This window comes from Hipposideros armiger, unplaced genomic scaffold, assembly GCF_001890085.2.
Source record: "Hipposideros armiger isolate ML-2016 unplaced genomic scaffold, ASM189008v1 scaffold_57, whole genome shotgun sequence".
NCBI lineage: Eukaryota > Metazoa > Chordata > Mammalia > Chiroptera > Hipposideridae > Hipposideros > Hipposideros armiger.
The window spans coordinates 3776306-3794818 of NW_017731407.1; the positions used below are offsets into that span (position 1 = coordinate 3776306).

Consider the following 18513-nt stretch of genomic DNA (forward strand, 5'->3'; position numbering starts at 1 on the left):
GGAAAAAAGGGTTCCTTGAGCAACCCAAGGAAAAGAAATCTTGGGGAGGGGCAGTACGGGACTTTTCTGAACAGGGAGACAGAAAGTAAAGTGGTTCAAAGCATGGCTCTGGACAATCTACTACTTGTATCTATGTGTAAATGGATATGTCACTGAATATGGGTTTTTTTGGCTCAATTCCTCATCTATAAGGTAGAGAAAACAGTAGTAGTATCTACATCACAGCGTTGTAAAGAAAAAAATTTATGAAATATGTAAAGCATTTAGAACAATGACTGTTGCATAAAAAGTGCTCAATAGAGGTTACCCATTTCATTTGTAATAAATTTCTAGTGTTCTCCAAATGAATGACATTCTCATCTGTCCAGTGTACAAAACCTTGACTGCCTCTTATGTCTTATAACCATATACAATCCATTACTATGTCTTGTTAATTTTATCTTCCAAATATTCAATTAATCCACTTCCTTCCATCTCCACTAGAGAGGTGTGAATTTTTCTGGGAAATAAAGTATTTTTTCTACCCTCCCAGAGAGGGAAGAGCAGCTAAAAATCTTTACAATGGATTTACATTTGCACTGTTTACTGCATAATTCACAATTCATGAATAGCCTCCTAGTTCATCTAGCTTTCTCTTTCCCTCCCAACCATGGGTTCTCCACACCTTAGGAAGAGTGAATTTTTCAAAAGGCAAATCTAATCATATTATTCACTTTTCTCCACGCCACTCCTCCAGCTTAAAACCCTTCAATAATTTCTCTTTGCATTTAAGATGAAAATCAAGCCTGACTATTACCAGATTCCTTTTTACCCTTCAACTATTGTTTTCCTCACTCCTATCCAAGCCATTTAGATTTTCTTTTGCTTCTAGATGGGCTAAGTTCCCTCCTGCAACAGGATCACTGCAAATAGTCTTCCCTCTACCCATAATGCTCTCCTCGAGCCTCTCCGTTCCCTTACCTGGTTAACTCCAGCTGATTCATTATAACTCAGCTCAAGTATCCCTTCTTAAGGGATACTTCTCTTGACTGCAACCCTTCCCCTTTCCCCAATCTAGGTAAGATTTCTTTGTTATTTGTTCAATTTCCTTTCACAGATTGTAAACTTCGTGAAAGACCACGTCTACTTCTACTCACCATCACACCTCCAGTGCCTAGCAGATTGCTTGGTTCATATATGATAATAAACAGCTGTTGAATGAATGAACTAATGAAAGAATGGCCAGTGGGGTAGGGTTCCATCTATTTTACTGTTCAATGTTGTCTTCACTGTTACTCTGACACAATGCTTTAATTGTTCTCAATATAACCTGCGAAACATGGTTATGAGTGTGATCCCTTTTCCTCTCATATTAAATTATCCACCTTCGTTGAAATACTCAAACCTATAATTATCTAACAAACTTTATCTGAATGCCTGAATGTAAGAAAATCTATCCAAACAGCCTCCTCAGGTATAAAACTCAGCTGCAGTCTTTCTACATTGAGTCTTGGACTCATATGAGTCCTTAATTAGGACTCAGCTTTTTTTGCTGGAGTTACAAACATTCCATTCATCTAAAAAGTGCCAACACAATCTTTGAAGAGTTCAGAAAATAAAGTTCACAACTGAAGATAGTTTTGATGAGTGTGTACTATATTTTCTGTAGCTCTGAGAAAAAAGAAAGGTTTAATTTACTGAGAAGCACTTAGAAAAATGTTTATTAAACACAAAATATATTATTTTAACCTATAAGGCAGTATGGTATGGACAAAGTTCATTTTCATATGTGGAAGTGGGGAATTAAAGAAATTATTTTGATCAGGTTTTCTCAGCTGGCAATGGTAAAACTGACTTTCAAAATTCCAAGACTTTTGATTTTAAAGTACACACTCCTGGTGTGCCATATTGTTTCTGTCTTCAAGGTTGTCAAGAGCTTGCCTGCTACCCACCTGGGCAGGAGGTAGTCAACACCCTGCAGGAGGGTGTCTTAGGTGTTATACAAGATCTATCCCCTCCCTTTCCTTCCTTCCTTCCCTTCCTCCCTGTTCCCCTCCCTCTCTCCTTCCTTCCTTCCTCCCTTCCTTCCTTTCTTCTTTCTTCCCTCCTTCCTTTCCTCCGACCCTTTGTCCTTTCTTCCTCTCCTTCCTAGAGGAATTGAATTGTTTAAGGTGAGTTTTCTCTCTCTTGCCCATCATTTAACTGTTTCTTTTTGCATGTATGATTTTTAATGTTATCCAGAGTTATATGCTGGATAATCTCAATAAGAGATTTCATTGGAATTAAGTAAATTTAATTCTTCATGCTTAAAAAAAAAACTCCACTAGTATTCCAATTCTTTAATATCAAAATGATGTTCTACCTCCTCCCATCCACAAATCCTGAATAAAAGTTGTGTGTGTGCTCACTTCAATCCTCCACACATGAACCCTTCCATTTATTGATTTATTTAACTCTACTCCTGGAGGAAGAGAGGAATACATGACAATTCAGGTAAATAATGATTGCATCGTTCCCATCTCATATAATTTGCCTAGCACTGGCAGATCTTAGAGTAAATTACAAAGACTGGAACTGGGTTGAAGTGAAGTGCAGCTATTATACTTCTGTGTATAGACAACTTCAAATAACAGTCTAAAATAGTTTTCCAACAGTGTTCCATAAACTCGCCTGCAATTTTTCTCATTGTCCTGGTATGTAATTAAGCTGAGCTAGGAGGCTTAAACTCAATAAAATTGCCTTTTAAAACATCTTAGTTAAAATTATTTTTAAGATAACAGAAAATGGCCTGAAGTACATATATGACATTGATTTTCGAAACTCTGTAATTTTCATTCCACACTGTGTCAGTATCACATATCTCCTGGGATCCATCTGACATAGAATCTGTTTGTTTTCCAACCATTGATAATTTTGTATAAAATCTTAAATCTGACTTGAAATATTTACTGTTATCTTACGGATTATCTTTACATTAATACTAACCAGAGTAATATACTGAGATATGATTCAGCTTATGACTGTACCAATAGCTCTATTAATATGTGCAAAAGGACATACCTAACTTTACTTTGTTGTAAACAATCTAATTTAACTAAACAGCAAAATGGATTACATTATTCTCATGTTTCTGGATGTGTAGGGAGGGGGAGATGGGAAGAAATAATGACCTCAGTGATCATTATGGATTGCATGGTTGATAGATAAAATTTCATTAGTTTTACAAGTATTAACTGAGAGCCCAGTGGACCCCAGTTAGTATAGTAGGCTCTGGGATTAAAGAAATTAAAATTCTTTGTCCCATTCTGAGCACTCTCTTAAAGAGATATCCATGCAAATGAGGAGAACTCAGTGTGATGACTGTTATGATAAATGTGTGTACAAAACAATTGAGAAATAGAAAAAGAATTACCTAATCCTACCTAAGCTTTTAAGTTTCCCTACATTTTCACTTTTATAAAAAAAATACTTCACTAACATATTTTGTATAAACCCTCTTCACATTTTTTTCTATTGCCTTAGAATAAATTCCTAAAACTGGAATTACTGGGATAAAAGGCATGATAATTTTTAAGGTCCTTGATCAATATTTAAATTGCTTTCTTGACAGGATGCTCAATGTAGACATTCACTAGCAATTTATGAGCATGCCCGTTTTGTGATACTAGCATCAGGGTACTAAACTATTCTCTTTAAAATTGCTTTTTCAGTAGCCTTTATACAGACAACCACTGAAGCACATTTCTTGTATTTCTTTCCAGAAACATACTATATATACTTATGATACTTTTTGGTATATGGGAGTATATTTAGTTTTATAAAAACAAATTCATTACATAGTCAAATCTGCTAATATTTTTCATGATTTCCCTCCCTGTGGCTTTCAAGATACCGTACTGTTTATTTTCCTCTATCCTTTATCATTGATCTGTTAATGTGATCATTTTGCTTAGAGAAGAACCATATTGATCTTGAAAACTGTATAGTGTGTTGCTGATCATTTCATTCTTCTCAAGGGATCCTGAGGGATGAGCCACACAATTGAAGTTTTGGGCTTTCCAAATAAAGTAGAAACAATAAGCTTGATCTTCTCTGAGGTAAGGGCATCAGAAATAATGTTCACTGCTTATGTGTTTGGAAAGTAATGACAATTATATCAATTGCCCTTAAAGAATATAGCCTTTTTAGTAAAGGAAGTGTGTACATATGGGTGGGGGTGGGCGGTGAGAGAGGGGAGAGCATAAATCAGAATGAAGCAAATTGCTTGTAGAGGCTAGGTAAGACTACATGAAATGATAAAGTGTAAGGGCTCTTGTTTTGAATTGTACCAATTAATGGCACCTGCTTAGCAAAGAATGTAAGCTCTCTCCAACGCTCTCCTTATACCAGATTCCACAGTGACATGATCTTTTATTATAGAGGATTGCATGCATAGAAACCTGCCAGACTGGAGAAGGGGTGTTTTCTCTTTGTTCATTCTTCTAAAAACATTTTTAAAAGTTATTTTGACATTCAGCTACTTGAAAATAGAATCCTAAACAAAATAATTTAATGTGGTATGAAGTCAGGATTTGGATAAAATGAATAAAAACGTTATAACCCAAATATGTTATAAAATGGCAGAATGATATATTACAGAAGGTGTTAGAAAATAGTTATAACTGTTCAAAAAATTCTGCCCTAAAGATCAAATAGTCTGGGCTGAAAAAATAACCTAGGTGAAACCAGCTTCTGTTTCATTAAAACTTTCCAAAATAAATTCTAAACCCTTCCTAGTGCAAACCTGGCAAAAGACTAAATAGCTTTATCTGATAAACATAAATTTAATTCAGTGAAGCAAAGTCTGTACTGAGGAAGTAAGTTTTATGGAGGAGAGCATAATTCCTCTTCAGTTGTAGATGGTAATATTGAAAGATTTCCTTCCTGCCTGGGATAAGCAGTATCGGAATACTCACATCTCATGATTTCTTGTGATGAAAGAAAGGCAGTGACCACCTTTGTGCCTTCATTTCCTTGACTTCACAATGGGTAAGATGGGCTGGATTTTTAAATCACATGATCTGTGACTTGGGTTCATCATGGTCTTCCCTTCCTTGCAATAAAATAGGAATGGAGGCCCATTAAGTTTTCTCTCTTGTTAACAGTTTTTAGGGTTCTTTAAAAAAGGTTTTATTGAGGAACTGGGGAGGGGAACAGTGTTGGGGAATTGGGGAAGGTAACATTGTGTTTTTCCAGGACCCATCAGCTCCAAGTGAAGTTGCTATCTTTCAATCTTAGTTGTGGAGGGTGCAAGCTCAGCTCTAAGTCCAGTTGCCGCTTTCAATCTAGCTGCGGGGGTGGGGGTGTAGTGCGTAGTCCACCATCCCATGTGGGAGTCAAACTGGCAACCTTGTTGTTAAGAGCATGCGCTCTCACCAACTCAGTGGCAGCTCAACTCGGGCTCAGCTCACTGGCCCATGTTGGAATAAAACCAGCAACCCTGTTGCTCAGAGCTCGCACTCTAACCAACTGAGCCACTCAGCTGGCCGGACAGTTGTTTTGTTTGGGCAACTGGATGAATGGCAAAAGGAAAGAGAAGGCTTTCCCTGTGGAATAACAATAGTGGGAGTGATGGGGAGCAGGGATAAAACCTGGAGAGCAAACTACTTTTAACTCCTGGGAGCAGCTATTAAAGCAAACTTGGGGTGTGTGAGAGGGGCCCATGTTCAAAGCTGATTATAGTGATAAAAGGAGGGCTGAAGGAGAACAGTAAATGGCAGGATACCAAGTATGTTCTCCCATAGTAAGGTGTAACACACAAGAAATACTCAATGAAACAATCCTAAGCGTCACACCGAACATTGAAGGCTCCTTGCTTTTAAAGTGTACAGACCAAAGAAGCATATCTTTGAAAGCTTCGGTAAGAGTCACAAGGTTCAGGTAAGGCATTTTTAGGTAAGATGCTCTTTTCCAACTTCCTTTCTTGCTACTGTCTCCTGACTCACACCTCCCCAGACAGAAGGGCCTCTTTGTTGTACAAAAACATACCAAGAAACCACCTTGGGCTTTGGCACTGGGTGTTCTCTTTCATGGAACATTCTTCTCCAGATATTCTCCTGAGTAATTCTCTCATTCTTTAAGTCTTTGCTCAACCGTCGCTTTCTCAGAGAGACCTACTCTATGAGGTGATGCAACCAGCCCCCTCCCTCCACCCAGCTGACAATCGCTTCCCAGCAGCCCTCCCCATTGCCTTTACCTCCTCTACTCCTTTTTTTTTCCATAGCACGATCATCCTCTAACATACAGTGAATGTTAGTTATTTTCAATATTATTATTTATTGCCTGTTCCCTCCTCCACCTACCTCCCCTTCTTCTATCCCCATATAGAATGCTGAGCTCCAAGAGAGCAAGGATCTTTGTTTTTTTCACAGGTGTGTCCACAACACCTGGTACAGAGTCTGATATGTAAAGGTACAAAAGGTACTCAATTAGGATTTGTTATATGAGTATATGAAGGCTTATGGAATCTGCATGAACTGGGAAGTACATATCAGCTAAGGAGGCATAGCGTGATTTTCATACACATCTGCTTTTGCTGTAGCTGGGAGGTACAGAAACAGGAAGCCGAATAAAGTGAGGGTTTGTTTTGTTTCCTGGGAGAAACATTACCAAGAAGCTGGTCTTTTTTTTACCACCCAGTTCATAGTATTTCCTGAGATTAATGATATCTTGAATTTGGATGATGTTTTAAAATTTTTTTCTTAAAAGCTTGTGTTAGATTTTAGCTCACTTTAATCCCTATTTTACAGCAAGAAAACTAAAACTCAGAGAGGCAAAAATGTGCCTAGTGTGTCACATTCAGCAAATGTGACTTTACAGAAGGGTACCCAGGCTTTCTAATTCCACACGTTCTCTCATCACGCAGAGAAGACAGAAGGGATACACCATTAAGGGCACAAAAGACAAAAGACTGACATGTGTGTGTGGGTGTGTGTGTGATGTAAAGTGTGATGTTTCCGGCCAAAAGACAGAGATGAGAGGATAAGAACAGAGATAGGTCGTTAGAGCTAAAGGAGAACATTGCAGTTTACAATGACCTACATTTATTGATCAGTATTCCAAACATGTTTTAAAAGCTTAAAATGATATCTAAAGTATATTTCCTTGTTCATTTATGCCTGAAATGCCATAAAATTTAGACTTGGTAAGGGGATTTATTATTTTCACTGTTTCTTATCATGAAACTACAACCTGTTTAGAAAATTAAAGTCCATACTGAAAATATGTCATTGTTTTTCAATAGTTATCAGTTCTCAAGCTATGAATTCTCAATATTAGATAGCATTTTTTAGTTTTTGTTCTCATGTATCTGTCAGATATTTTATTTTTGGGATACACAGCTGTTAACTGTTCTTTTAAGTGCCAACCTTCAATCATTAAGCCATTTCATTTCTATTTTTTCCCTTAGCAGCTGTTCTATTGATTAGAAATTGTCGCTTCTAGAATGTTTAAAATTAAAACAGGGAGTGCAAAATAAAAAGGTGATATTTTTTTCAAAAATGGTGAAATCATAAGAACCCATGCTGTACTCTAAGAAATTACAATGTATATTCCCTGTAAACACACACACACACATACACACACACACACACACACACACATGCACGCGCGCGCGCACACACACACACACACACACACACATACACACACACAGTTGAAATGCACATATACACATTTCTTAATTTATATTGGCCTCATTGAAAGAATTCAGTAAAATATGTAATACATTAAGTGCATACTACATGCTTGTTGCTTTGTTAAATACTGAAATACAGTTTCAGGAAGTGAGTATATTATTATCCTCATTTCACAGTTGAGGAACCTGAAGCTCAGTGAAGTTAAATAACCTAGTCAAGGTCCCAAAGCCAGTAAATTCCAGAGACGAGATTGGAATTGAGTTTTGTCTTGATTTCAAAAAGCTTGTGTTCTCTTTTCCTGTTATTTTATTTTCCTTGGAATATTTTGGACATACAAAAACTGTACAGAGAAAATAAAAACCTATGTACCTACCAATGAACTTAGAAATAAAAAATTATAAATATAGTTGGACCCCTAATTATATTTAGTAATCCCATTACCCCCATTTTCCTCCTGAGTCCTGAATTTGTGTTTTTCATTCCCATTTAAAGCTTTCGGTTTACTATGTATGTATCTCAAAGCAATATTTAGTATTATTTGAGATGTTATTAAATTTCTTCTACTGTTATAAAAATTTATGTTTTTACTCAAAATTAACTGCACTGTTTTAGAGTATTCCTTTGTTTGAGTATAGCGTGATTTCCTGATCTATCTTGTTGACAGCTATTTAGGCTGTTTACAACTTTTAGCAATTACTTTTAATTTTTGTCAAGTTGATGGGTGTAAAATGATTTTATATTTTTTTTTAATTTGCATTTTCCTGATTAGTACTAAAGTCGAATACTCTTCCATATACTCACTGGCAATTAATATTTATTCTACTATGAATTTCCAGTTCAAGAATTTTGCCTCTTTGTTCTATGGAGTTGCTCATCCTTTCTTACTAATTTTAGGATGATTACAGGTAATAATCTCTAGATATCTTTCTGAGGTTTTAAATATTTTTATAATATCTTTTTAAAACTATTATTTTATTAGTTTCAGGTGGTGTATTTCTCATGTCTTTTGAAAATTTTACTTCTTTTGCTGTGAACTGTCTGTTCCTGCCCATTGGCCCATTTTTCTGTTGGGGCTTTTTGTCTGTCCCTCAACTTTACTTTTTTTTCTCTTTTAATTTAAGGGCAATTAGTTTTTTTTCCTGTGTTCTAAATTGCATATATTTTTCTTACTTTTGCAGTTTGTCTCTGACTTATGCTCTTCTGTTGCCCCACAGGAGATGATTTTTATGAAGTATTATTTTTATCAATCTTTTATGACTTCGGGCATTTGAGTCATAGTTAGAAAGGCCTTCCTTATTCAAAGACTATAAAAAAATTTACCTATGTTTTCTTCTTGTAGGTTTGTGATCTTGCTTTTTTACATTTAAATCTTTACCATTTGAGAATTTACCTTACTGAAATGTTGATTTAAACTCATCTTGGTGACTTAGTTGTTCCCAATCCCATTTATTAAAAAGTCCATCTTAATTTCACTGATTTGAGATGTGACTGAACTCTTATGTATAAAAGACTCTACTTCTGAACTTTCTGTTATGTTCCATGGATGTGTCTATATGTACACTTACTACACTACATTAATGGTCAAGAATTTGTCATATAATTTAATATATGGTACAGCAAGTTGCTCCTTATTGCCCTCGTTTATAAAAGTTTTCCTGGCCATTCTTGCTTTTAAATTTTTCTATGTGAACTTTAGTATTAGTTTGACCATTTCTTTTAAAAAACCCTCTTGGAATTTTATTGAGATTTGGTTGAATTTATAAATAAACTTAGGTAAAATTAATATCTTTATGATGTGCTTTCCCATCTATAGAATGGCATTTCATTTATTCAGATCTACTTTTGGGTCCCTTTAGGAGTGCTTAAATTGTTGTACTATAAATTATGCACTTTTTAAAAAGTTATGTTTCAAGTTATTTTAGGAATAACTATTTATTCCTAGTTGTTTTATCTTTTTGTTCTTACTTTCAATTGAATTTTTTTTTTAAGATTTTTATTGGGGAATTGGGGGAGGGGAACAGTGCTGGGAATCGGGGGAAGGGGAACAGACAAGTTGCTGTACTTTTGTTCTTCAGCCTAGTTGTGGAGGACGTTGCTTAACTGGCCCATGCTGGTATTATCATTGTACTCTTCCCCGGGTGAGGCAAATCAGTTGCCAGCCTCTGGATGGCCTCTCACAGTGGGTCTTGGCAGCTCACACTGGCTGCCAGCCACACATGGTAGCTTATGGCAACCCACTGCACCAGGGGCTGCAGCCTACGCCGTCGTCAGCGACTCATGGCAGCCCAGCTCCAAGTCGAGCTGTTGTTCACCATCTTTGCTGTAGAGGGCAGTGTCACTGGCCCTCATGTGGGATCCGAACCAGGGCCCTGCTGCTCAGAGCTGGCATCCCAAACCAGCTCTTAACCAACGCACGACTAGGCCGGCCCTCAATTGAATTTTTTATTTTATCTTCCATCAGGTTATTGTTTGTATAAATGCAGACTATTGGTATCTGTATATTAATCTGATACCTCACTACCTTACTGAATTCTCTACACTTTATAGTTTCAAGTAAATTCTCATGTGGCTTCTAGTTGTATATCATCTGCAAATAGTGATAGGTTTGCTTTCTCCTTTAAAAATTTTATACATGTGATTTCTTTTTCCTTTTGTTGCATTGGCTAATACTTGTCACATTCATTATAAAAGATAACATTCATCTTGGTTGTTGTCTCTCTTGGTCTGGAGAATGCCAGGTGCCATATTATTTATAACAAACATGCCTTTACACACTTAATTGCGCTCAGTAACCATGAGGTCTGGATCTTAAAAGGCATGTGAGAATAGGAGACAAGGCCTTGGCCTGCACAATGTAAGAAATTAAAATTATACTTCTAAATAAAGCTGACACTTGAACGTTCTCATAACAGAGGGAACTCATATTCTATTGGTCACACAGACTATATATATAAAGTATAGCCAATTCGACTAACACCTTGTGATTTTATATTTAACTTGGAAATATCGGTGAGCACATGATCATTATTCCATCCATCTATCTGTCCAAATAAAAGATGCTGTTAATTTCCCAGCTTGATCTTTGAAAACCTGGGAAACAATGACACCCTGACACACCAATTGCAATGAGCGCCCTGAAATACGATTTTCCAGTGAAAGAAATAAGGGATCCTTGGAGAAATGGCTGATTCCAGAACTGGAACAGAATATGTTCAAGATTAGCCTGGGATATCTTGTGCCAGAAAGCAGGGAAGCTGTCAAATACTAATGTGGTCACATTAAAAGGATATATAATATAACTTGAAGGAGACCCATTGGCCAAAGATAAAACAACTTGAACATCAAAAAGATTTATGATGGTACTAGATTAAAACACAACACATATATAAAAATTTATTAGTACATGATGAGACCAAAAAAAGAACAACAATATAAAAAATTCCCACCCAAAACAACAAAAAAACCCAATCTAACCCCAAGATATTGATTCCCACTGGAATTTGTTAGGACACCAATTTATTACTCTGACACCTAATTTAAAACATCAGGCATTTATTTACCCAAGTGATAATTGATATGGGTAAGATCTCTTTTAGAAATGAATTCCAGATAAGAAATTCAAAAAAAATGGTGGCAGAATAAAATAACTAATGTGGCAACCATCATTGCTGGATGCTCTACCACCAGGTAGAATGTTGATAGAACTACATAATAAAGGAATCAGGGTGATACCACCTTCACCCTCTGATTTATCTTAGCATCACTAATGGTATGACAACTAGTCATTTTGTGCCCCTTTAGGTAGCACAGTAAAAAGTAACACAGAATTCCTGCTTATAAAATGTACCTGAATCTAATTAGACCTCTGTATATCAAAATCAGTTTACAGAAATATTAAGGGGAAGATACCTCAAAAAAGTAATCTACCAAATCCAGAATGTGGGACATGCTAGGGGACAACTGTCCATTTCCCCAACAAATCAAGGATACCAACAGAATAAATTAAAGGTAAATATACATTGTTGAATTAATCAAAATAATCTGAATACAAACAGAATATATAATGCAAAGGAATTATTGTTATATTAATTTGATGTAATAATGGTCTGATGATTTTTAAAATAATAAAAACAAGACCTCATCAGTTAGAGATACATATTGAAGAATTTATAGGTAAAATAACATGAAATTTTATGAAGATTTGCTTTAAAATAGTTAAAAAAATAAAATATTATAGGAAAATTGAAAACACAAGATTGGCTATATATTACAAATTGTTGAGGCTGAGTGATAATAGAGGTTCAACTATAATATTATTTCTACTGCTGTGTATCTTTCTATAATAATAATAAAAAACACCTGCTTTCATGGATCTTACATTTTTGTGGAAGGTACAGATAACAAAAAAATAAATAATAAAATGTATAGTTTTTTAAGCTGCAATCAAGTGCTATGCAGAAAAATTAAATCAAACATGGAAGATTGGGAAATGTAGGATGGAGATGTATAATTTGATAAGGTGGCCAGAAAAGTCCTCATTTAGAAGTGACAATTGAGAAAAGACCTGAAAATAGTGAGGTAGCCAGCCATCCAGGTACCTGCTAGAAGAGCATTCCAGGCAGAGTGAATAGCAAGTGCGAAGGCCCTGAGTTAGTAGCATGAGTTGCTCAAGGAACTGAAAGTGACAGGAACAGCGTGAGTGATGGGTTAAGTAGAGGAGATGAGGTCAGAGACGAGAGAAGAGTGGCAAGGAGATACAAATCATACAGTGAGATACGATTTTAAATTCCTCACCATCACTGTTATCTAAAATATAGCAAGAACTTAAAACTCAACATTCAGAAGACAAACAACTAAGTATATTGAGAAATAGGCCAAAGATCTTAATAGACACCTCACCGAAGAAGATATACAGGTGGCAAATAAGCATGTGAAAAGATGCTCTACATCTATGTCATCAGGGAAATGCAAATAAAAATAACAAGATACCACTATACCCCTGTTAGACTGGCCAAAACCTGGAACACTGACACCAGCAAATACTGAGCAGAATGAGGAGCAGCAGGAATGCTCATTTATTGCTGGTGAGAATACAAAATGTTACAGACACTATAGAAAACAGTTTGGTGGTGTTTTAGAAAACTTAACATATTTTTGTTACATCATCCAGCAATCGTACTCCTTGGTATTTACCCAAGGAAGCTGAAAGCTTAGGTCCACATAAAAACCTGCACATAAATGTTTATAGCAGCTGTATTCATAATTGCCAAAACTTGGAAGTAACCAAAATGTCCTTCAGTAGGTGAATGGATAAATAAACTGTGGTACATCCAGACAATGAAATATTATTCAGTGCTAAAAAGAAGTAAGCTATGAAGTCATGAAAAGATTTGGAGGAACCTTAAATATGTAGTATGAAGTGAAAGAAACTAATCTGAAAAGGCTACATATTGTATGATTCCAAATATATGGCTTCTGGAAAAGGCAAAACTATGGAGACAGGAAAAATATCAGTGGTTGCAGGGGTGTGATGGGTGGTGAGGGATGAATAGGCAGAGCACAGAGGATTTCAGGGCAATGAAACTACTCTGTATGATACTATAATAGTAGACACGTGTCATTATACATTTGCCCAAACCCATAGAATGAACAACACCAAGAGTGAACTCTAACATAAACTTTGGACTTTGAGTGATTAAAATGTGCCATTCCAGGTTCATTAATCATAACAAATGCACCACCTGATGGGGGATGTTGATAACGGTGGAGGCTATGCATGTGTGGAGCAGGAGGTATATAGGAAAGCTCTGTACCTTTCCCTCAATTTTGTGTGAACCTAAAACTGCTCTAACAAAAGTCTTAATAAATTTTTAAAAAGTAAGAGGTCTGAGATTGGGGTCAGCATTACAGTGTGTTTGGCAATTATGAGTAAATATGAAATGGCACCTGGAGACATTGTCTGAGTTATCATTACACAGAAGAAAGGTAAATTAACAGTATTCTTCCCTTCTTGGCCATGAGCTAGTTCGGAAAATATGAAGAGGCCTATATATTCAGTGTGGCGTAGACATAGTCATCAACAGGCTAATGATATTGTTCTCGGAATGATCCAAGAGAGCCCAAGTACCACAATGGTCATACCACAGTGTATTTGTTTTTCCTCCACTTATCTGATCCAAACTCAAGATAGATTACCTGTCTGATTTGATTTACAGGTTTGTCTTCCCAATGAAACTGTTAAGTATTCAAAGTCAGGGACCATGTCTTATTCAAGTTTGTCAATGACTGTTTTCTAAAGGAAAGAAAGAATTATTTTGACCAATGACAAGAGAATTCACTTGTATTTACACATTGCAAACCTAAAGAAGCCAGCTTGCCTGCCTATATATAAAAAGTGGCAGTTAATGCCAACTTCACAAGCTTACAGATATGAAATTGACATCAAATTCTCAATGTACATAAACTTATGGACCTTGGGTTTAGGGAGGATTTTATGAATTTGACCTTGAAAGCAAGGGAAGTAAAAGGAAAAATAAATGAATGGGACTAGATCAAACTAAAACGCTTCTGTTCCACAAAAGAAACCATCAACAAAACAAACAGGCAACCAACCAAATGGGAGAAGATATTCGCAAACAACACCTCTAATAAGGGTTCAATATCCAAAATATATAAAGAATTCATACAACTCAACATCAACAAAACACATAATGCAATTAAAAATGGGCAGAGGAACCTGAACAGGCACTTCTCCCACAAAGACATACAAATGGCCAAAAGATATATGAAAAAATGCTCTACTTCAGTAGCTATCAGGAAAATGCAAATCAAAACTGCAATGAGATATCTATCTCCTTATACTTGTTAGAATGGCTACTATCAACAAAACAAGTAATAACAAGTGTTGGAGAGGCTGTGGAGAAAAAGTAACCCTCATACACTGCTAGTGGGAATGTAAACTGGTACAGCTGCTATGGAAAACAGTATGACAGTTCCTCAAAAAACTAAGAATAGAATTACCACATGACCCAACAATCCTTCTTCTGGGTATCTACCCAAAAAATGTGAAAACATTTATCCATAAAGATACATGTACCCTGATGTTCATTGCAGCATTATTCACAGTGGCCAAGACATGGAAACAATCTAAATGTCCTTCTATAGCTGATTGGATAAAGAAGATATGGTATATATATATATATACAGTGGAATACTACTCTGCCATAAGAAAAGAGGAAATAGTGCCATTTGCAAAAACATGGCTGGATCTTGAGATTATCATGCTAAACGAGATAAGTCAGATAGAAAACATCCAGAAGCATATGATTTCACTCATATGTAGGACATAAAACTGGAAGCAACAAACAAACAAGACAAATAAACAAACAAAAACTTATAGACGCAGATAACAGTTTAGTGGTTACCAGAGGGTAAGGGGTGGGGGTTGGTAGAAGAGGGTAAATGAGGTCAAATATATGGTAATGGAAGGAGAAAAAAAATCTCAATGTATAGCCTTTGTGGAAAATCAGTGACAGGAAAATCAATCTTATGATATATTCTCTCAGCAATAGCAATCAATGGCAACCCTGTTCTCCTCCTTTCTCTAATCTGGATGTGTGTTATTGACTCTGTAGAGTTGGAAGGCTAGACGCATCTATTTAGATGGTGTTATATGAAAAAAATCTTAAAGATTCTCTGCCCCAAATGATTTCTACTCTTCTATAACTATACTTGCAAATCCTATATTTTAATAATAAGGAAGGACCTAATTGAATACAGAATAAAAATACATATAAAGTGATCTGGCTATAAACTGATAATTAACTTGGCCACTATGCCCTTCCTACCTCAATGTTCCCTACACTTCCCTTTTCCAGCTTCATACCAAGGAAGGAAAGGACAAATTTCCTAGAGAGAAGAGGGTTCCCTAGGAATGAGATGACCTAGGTTTCCTTGCTAAAAATACCAAATAAATTGTTAAGATCCATGTAGGGTAAAACATAACTAAATTCCTAATGGTGATGAACTGATCAAAAGGGCAGATCTAGGCATAGTGACAGCTCTGGGGACAGTGGGCTAGTATAATGATATTGGATGTCTTTGGAGTGAAGAAAAATAGGCAGATACGTTTTCTTCCACTTCTTTACTCCCTTGGAAACTGCAGATAGTCCATTTTATTCTTTTAAATAATTAATTCTGGGGTTTGGGAGCAGATGCTCTTCCCCAAATTTCAATCCTCACAATTTCTCATATGTCCAAGCAATTTCTGCATCTGACCAAAAGGTAGAATCCATAAAAATCAAAAGAATATTTTCTTTAGATTCTCAGGAATATACAGCAATCTCAGCTGAGATGCTGTTATACTTTTTGTTTTGATAAGCAACACAATTCAAAGCTTTTACATTTTATTCATCTAACATTTTAACAAGAAATAATCTGAAGAGGCTCGTGACATAATGGATCTTCAAGGCAGAAAGGGAATATGTATTCCCAGTTTTCAATTATGGAGTGAACATCTATACAAACATGAACCATGAGAGAATATGAACACAGCCTTGGGCAATTAAAATGCTACCAGTTACAGCACAAAAGGGATAAGAAGTACTATACTTCTTTTTCTTTCAAATCAATTGCTTTTTAATTATTTGGAAAACAGAGCATTCTATTGAACGTCTGTCAGTACTATTTTGAGTAGTTCTTTAGAATATTTTTATGTTTAATTAAAGGTTTGCTTTCATATTACCCTAAACTCTATTCATTGGTGTAAAGACACAGAATGGGGACTAAACATATTGATAGATATGCAGGAAAATTGAACACATTACTTAAGCCTACTTTGGCATAAACTAATTTTAAAACCAACAAGTTTGGGAATGTATTCATAAATGAAACAAATGAGAAATGTAGTCTTTCAGCAAAACCCCAGATTTACCATACTCTTAATAAATGCAACAAAATATAGAAAAAATATAAAATAAACTATATAAATATATATAAAAAATAAACCAGAGATTAATTATTCACCTTATAAAAGGAGTTTTTAAGAAAGTGTTTTTAAAGGAAGCATTTCACTTATATATTAAATATATAACTCAATTTATAAATATTTTATTTATTACTACCTTAAAGGAAAGCTAGTAGTTGCTCAACATGAGATGCTCTTTTGTTGAATCAGAAGGCACACTTATAAAAAGTTCTTGAATGACACTCAGAAGTATTTTAATCTTACATGTATCTATTTCTTTAATTTCAGTGTGTGGGGGGTGATAACAGAAAAAAGACTGTCAAAAGTACCATTTTTTTCAAATATGCCACATAAATTATTAATATAAGCTGCTTTTATGATGAAAGACTACAGTTCAATATTAAGTATTAGGGAATAAGTCACATTACCAAGATTCAATGATAACAGACATTACACTTCTCACTGCCTTTTTAATACTTTTTCCTACCCTTATTCCTCCTTTTCTTTTTTTTTTTCTGTCGCCATTATACCCGTGTCTTAGTCCTCTACCTTATTTCTTCCTGTTGCATTCTTTACTGTCTATATCTTATGTCTACAGTGGTACCTAGTTCCATTTCCAACATTGCTAGGTTTCCATTGGTGTATATTATTATATGTGGGCATTAGTAAATTAGTATATATATATATATATTTTTTATATTGGGGGGTATATATATATCCCCTCATATGGTCTGTGGACATGCCATACTATCCAACTCAGTGAGCATATGAAAAGCCTTACTATTTAGACAGCTTTATCTATGAAACAAGCAGCCACATCCATATTTTAACTTCCTTGTATTTATTTGCCCTAAGAGAAATTTCTCAGAGGTTGAGTTTATTGTCAGAAGATCAATTTAAATACCAATTGCAAACTCTGAAAAATAAGCCCTTTCCATGTTTCTTAGCAAGACAGGCAAATAATTACTAATAAATCAGATGAGGTGGATAAAGCAAATCTACATGACTTATAATTATGTTTATCTACAACATACCAGAGAATGTGGCTTGGAAATAACATAAACAAAAACACTGTGAAGCATTTAAAGTAGAGCAGGATTGCCAAATAAAGGAAAAACGCAATGTTCTGGAGCAAACGGATCTTAAAATAGTGCTTTTCTTTTTCTCTTCAAAATAAGCTGTATCACTACTTAGCAGACATAGCCATTACAAATATTTTTCTTGTCTGCTGTGTTACTATTCATGTCACTTGAGTCAAAGAATGAGGCATGTATGAACAAGTGTAAGAACTTCTCCAAATTGGTGAGTGGGAGTTACAAAATAATAAGATGGTCATAGATTAGCTGATTCAGGTTTCCAGATTCTAGTGGTGCCTGCCATGATGCTACCACAGAAATGGCCTCAGATTTGCATATTGAGGCCATTTTTCTCAAAGACTTTGAAAGTGTAGCTAATGTCACAACCCCCAGGTACTACATGAGAAGGCATTTACTTAGCCACCTTTGTATTTACTTGAATTAGATAAAAAGAGAAAAGTTGACATAGAATATTAATAAAGTTACATCCCTTATTTATAAATCAGTAGAACCAAACATGGAAGCAAAATAATACATGAAGTTAATTTTTTAAAAACCTGATTGGAGACATATAGAAAATATTATCTAATTATATTTTCTTTTATTTTAAGCAATTTCTTAAATAAATCAATATTTTCAACATCCTGTGCCGCTCTTGAGTGTCAATTGCCTGACATCCCAGAGTGTTAGTTTCTTTCTCACTCTGATTTCTTTTCTACTTGGTCGAGGTTACACATCTTAACTGAGTGACAATTGTCTATTTATATAAAAAGACTGTGTGGATAGCCTTGCACAGTTCACACTTCGCCTAGTATTG

At 35.4% G+C, this 18513-nt stretch overlaps 1 long non-coding RNA gene across 2 annotated transcripts in view; it reads left to right on the forward strand.

Moving 5' to 3' along the window:
• The first annotated feature begins 3920 nt into the window (after positions 1–3920).
• Positions 3921–18513, forward strand: part of LOC109381979 (uncharacterized) — a 59459-nt gene continuing 44866 nt past the window's right edge. For both annotated transcript variants that reach the window (XR_002123847.1, XR_002123848.1), the window contains exon 1: positions 3921–4076. This is a non-coding gene — a long non-coding RNA (uncharacterized LOC109381979). The remainder of the gene's footprint in view (positions 4077–18513) is intronic.